The sequence below is a fragment of the Nannospalax galili genome, unplaced genomic scaffold (genome assembly GCF_000622305.1).
Source record: "Nannospalax galili isolate Female #2095 unplaced genomic scaffold, S.galili_v1.0 scaffold580, whole genome shotgun sequence".
NCBI lineage: Eukaryota > Metazoa > Chordata > Mammalia > Rodentia > Spalacidae > Nannospalax > Nannospalax galili.
This window is the reverse complement of record NW_008345762.1, coordinates 503,901-508,644: the sequence shown is the minus strand read 5'-3', so window position 1 is coordinate 508,644 and position 4,744 is coordinate 503,901. Positions and strand designations below refer to the sequence as shown.

Sequence of the window (4,744 nt, the reverse complement as noted above, 5' to 3'; positions counted from 1 at the left end):
GTATAAGGTCTTAGAAGAAAGGAGATTCCAAGACCAGCATTAAAGCCATAGAGCATATTAAAGTGCTGAGGGATGTGCACATTATTATCAATAGCTAGGGCCATCCAAATGCAAGTGGGAAGACAGTAAGCCTGGACTGAGGTGCTTTGAGTGAAATCTTTGGTTTTACAGAGGTGGAAATGAAAGTTAGGAAAAAAGAAGTTTTTGGTTTTTTTTTTTCTGCCAAGGTTACACAGCTCATGAGAGCCATGTGATTTGAATGATTCTAAATTCAATTTGGGTTTGATGGGGAGTTTGCAGAATGGAAGCCTTCCTGTAGCCTCTGTGTTGGGTATTTGGGGCAGTCAAGACTATTGTATTGGGCCTTGGGCCCCACCTAAGGCACATCAGGGAATTGGGAAGTAGATAAAATTTGCACAGGGGTGGGGTAAATAACTGCAGGTGAAAGAGGACTATAGATGAATTTAAAAGCATTCTTTCTTTGCTTTCTGTATTAAAAAATGAAAAAGGATCAATAGCATGAGGTTCTGTAAACAAATTAGTTTTCAATCAAATCACCAACTCAACTGAACAATACCCAAAGGATACTCTTCTTTGTTCAACGAAGGAAACAAGAAATGGAGAGCAGGAAAAATGAGACTATATGTGTACCTATTCAGTTGGAATGGAATGAAGGAACAGGGTATAAAAAGTTTTGTTTTTGGCAAGAAAAACTCAAAATCCCAAGTACATCATTAGCAATTTGTCTAAGAATATCCACCTTAATTCTGTAAGCTTTTGAATTTCCTAGTTCCCAATTTGAGGAACTCTCCCAACTCCTTTGTCTACAAAACATACACTGTTTCCACATACAACAAGGCTGAACTTTCTTGTGTCTTTCAAGCCACCTTCCTATCTTCAGCAATAAATTTCTTTTCTCTGCACTGCTCTGGTTTTTAGATTTAATGAGTCTCATCCTATTCCTACTGAAAGCATCATTGACATTAAAAACATTCTTAGATAATTCATGTAGGTGCCTGGGCACACCTACACAGACAGATGATCAGACACACACATATCCCCTAAACCCTAACAATGCAGTGAGCTCATTAGAAACCCTCAACCTCTAATTCCTACACAAGAAACAGAGGTGGCCATGTGATTGCATCAACTGACCTTAGATGCTGGTAGCTGTCAAGGACTAGTCCCCTTAAGGAAGACGTAGACTTGAGGGTTGGTGGCTCCAGTATTTTCTCTCACAGAAGCTCCAAGAATTTCTTCTGCATGATTTTATGGCACTTGTCCACAGTGGTCTTGCTGTGAGTTCTGGTCCCTCAGCCTCAGCCCCAATAGAAGAATCACCAAAGGGAATATTGTTGGGCATGCTTGTTGCAGTTCACTGGCCAGACTTTTCCTTTTGGGAGAAAGCTCTGTTGGGAGTTATTAGAGGTAAAATATGCACTAGAAGTTATGTGCAAACAAACACTTTTGAGATTCTCTCTATATAGAGGCAGGAGATGAATCTTCACAGATGAGCCCATATGTCTTTGCCTAACAGGCTCAGAGGGAGCAAAAAGTCTGTGTGGTAAGGGGTGGGAACTCAGGGAAGATGAAGCCAACTCCTGATATGGGGTATTTCAGCCCACCCATCTTTTGCTTGTTGACCTATTACTGTACCTAAACAGAGGCACTGGGAAGTTGGAAAACATACTGTTTCTTTTCCCTTAAAGTTTCCCTTAAAGTTCCCTTAAAGGGCTGGAGAGATGGCTCAGCAGTTAAGAACACTGACTGTTCTTATACAAGACCTGAGTTCGAATCCCAGCACCCACATGACAGCTAACACCTGTCCCTAACTCCAGTTCCAGGGGATCCAATGCCTCTTCTGTCCTCCGCTGGCATTGCACAACACGGGTGCACTTACCTACATGCAGGCAAGACACGCATACACATAAAGTTTTTTTTTTGAAGGGTTTTGTTTGTTTAATACATCTGAAAGAATGCATATACAAAGAACTGAAACATGAGAAAGCACTGGTTCAACATTAATGAATCTACAAGAAGTAGGACTTGGGGAAGGTGGAGATTACCCAAACATTTTTAAAAACTGGAACCCACAGACAAAGAATCTGGTAAAATCCCTAGTAACATTTATAAAGAGTCCTAAGACTCTTGCCATGATTATTATTAAACAAGAGCTTCAGCCAGGTGCTCAAGGGATGCATGGCAGGGAAAGGGGACTAGCCCTGCCTGCTGCCCACGTGGTATTCCCCACCCTCATAAGCCTCTAGCTTCTTAACGAAGCAGGCCTGTAACCTTTTCACCGAAAGAGCATGGCAATCATCCGAAGGAATCTGTCTTCTAGTACTACCCTCAAAAGAACCCATGTGCCAGGTCTTCCGCTGGGTTCTAGAAACACCACACAGTCTACTGCAAATCTATGCTAAGCATATAAGAAAATGACTGATAGGGGCAAAATAAAACTTTTTAAAATTAGGAACACAATCCATTTGGTGTATTTTTTAAAAGGTGCAATACTTTTCTTTCCATTTATCAGTGAAAGAAGTTAGAAATTATACCCTCAAAAAAAACAACAACAACAACAACAACAAAAAATCAACAAATGGCAAACAAATATCCTTGAAAGTCACAGTCACATACAGAGTGCATCCTATAAAGAGGAGGGGGACAGCTTCCACCCACCTTCATGGGTTTCATCAAAGACTGGATCCACTCAGGGTGGAGAGAAAAGGCAACTTTCAAAAAGGAGTATGTTATTAAATGAGGCATGTCTATACTCCTTCCTAAGAGCACCAGGAAGGTGCTCTTAAAAAACAAGACTATACAACGCCCCCTTCTCTCTCACAAAAAAAGGAGAAGGCGGGGTTTAAACCACTAGGATGTCCCAGATACTCTCTAAAATGGAACCAAGGAGCAGCTTTAACAACTGGAATTAGTCTGTTACAGAGTCGTCACAAGATGCCTTGCTTTTAAACAAAACAAAACAAAAATATTTTTTCTCTCTCTTTTTTTTTGGAAACAAAAAACTAGTACTCATCACTTTTCAGACAATACACAATTATTCAAAAGTAACTAGTACTGGGAGGGCAGGGGCCATACCAACAGGCCTTGTCTCACACAAGAGCATGTGGGTAGGTGCAGGGCATTTGTCATTACTGCAGAAACAAATTTTAATTTTTAATCTTAGTTTGATTTAAACATTGCTTTTAGCATGGTGACAGCACCAGCTTGCAGAGAAGGTTCTGGAGGGCGCTCATAGCAGCACACACCTGCGGCTCTTCTTCGGTTCCGGAGGCTCCAGGGCAGCCAATATTGCTTCATCAAATACATTCTTTAGGCCTTTCTGTGTGAGGGCAGAACACTCCACATACTTAACAGCCTTCAGATCACGGGCCAGCTTTTCAGCAGTCTCTGGAGTGATAGGCTTCTGTTTGTTCTTGGCAAGTTTCTCAATAGTAGAGGGATCATCTCTGAGATCAATTTGGGTCCCAACAAGCAAGAAAGGAGTCTTTCAACAGTGGTGAGTTATCTCGGGCACCCACTTTTCTTTCACATTTTCAAATGAGGATGGAGAGACCACTGAAAAACACACTAGAAATACATCTGTTTGTGGATAACTCAGCGGTTGTAGTCGGTCATAATCCTCTTACCCTGCAGCATCAAAAAGTCAAAGAGTATATGGTTCTCCACCAATCATAACTGTGACTGCATAGTTGTCAAAAACAGTTGGTACATACTTGGATGGGAATTAGTTTGTTGTGTAGGATATTAGGAGACATGTTTTACCAACAGCACCATCGCCCACAACCACACACTTAATCGTCTGCATTTCAGAAATAGTTCTGTATCCACTTTAAATACTTCAAATTAGATGTCCTCAGCTTCTCTGCCCAGCCACACATAAAGTTTTTTAAAAAATTGAAAAAAGTTATTCATTGATTTTTTTTCTTGTGTATGTGGGAGTGGCACTTGTGCATGTATATTTTCAGGTGTCTGAGCACATGTATGTGTAGGACCACATGCCTATGCTCATGTGCATGGAGGCCAAGGTCAGCACTGAGTATTTCCCTTGGTTACTCTCCACTTTATTTGAGAAAGAGCATCTCTCTGAACCTGGGGCCCACTGATTCGGCTAGACTGGCTGGCCAGATAGCTGCCTGTGTCTGCCTTTCCCATGGTGGGGTTACAGATATACATTGCAAGTTTTACATGGGTGTTGAGGATCTGAATTCAGGTCTTCATGCATGCGTGTGTGTGTGTGTGTGTGTGTGTGTGTGTGTGTGTGTATGTTAAATCAAATCTGTTCCATGAATAAGGAATACATTCAAAGACAGTGCTGGAACCATTCACTGCCAAATGTTAATTATGGAGTATTTACTAAGCCCTTACCATTTCAGGCCCTATGGTTCCAAAAATTTTTAAAGTGAAGAATTTCATTTCTTTTTCCTCTTAAAAAAGCTGAGTTGGCCTCAGCTCACTCCTGATGTAATTTTTGAAATCTCATCTCTAACTATAGATCTGTGGAGAGTCAGATTTAGATTCCTGTGATTGATCTGATCTTTAGCACCAAAACTGAACCCTTCCCTGTGTGTGGCTGATACTATGGATCTTGGCAGAAAGTTATATGTCCCTGAACTACCTGACACTTTTCACCACCCACCCCCCTTTTTGTCTTTTTCTTTTTTTTTGTCTTTTTGAGACAGGGTCTCCCTGTAGCCCCAGCTGTCCTAGAACTCACTATGTAGAC

The 4,744-nt window shown here is 41.2% G+C and overlaps 1 pseudogene; it reads right to left on the bottom strand.

Annotated features, from left to right (window-relative positions):
• Nucleotides 1-3,179: 3,179 nt before the first annotated feature.
• Nucleotides 3,180-3,882, bottom strand: LOC103741251 (annotated as a pseudogene).
• Between the last annotated feature and the right edge of the window lie 862 nt (nt 3,883-4,744).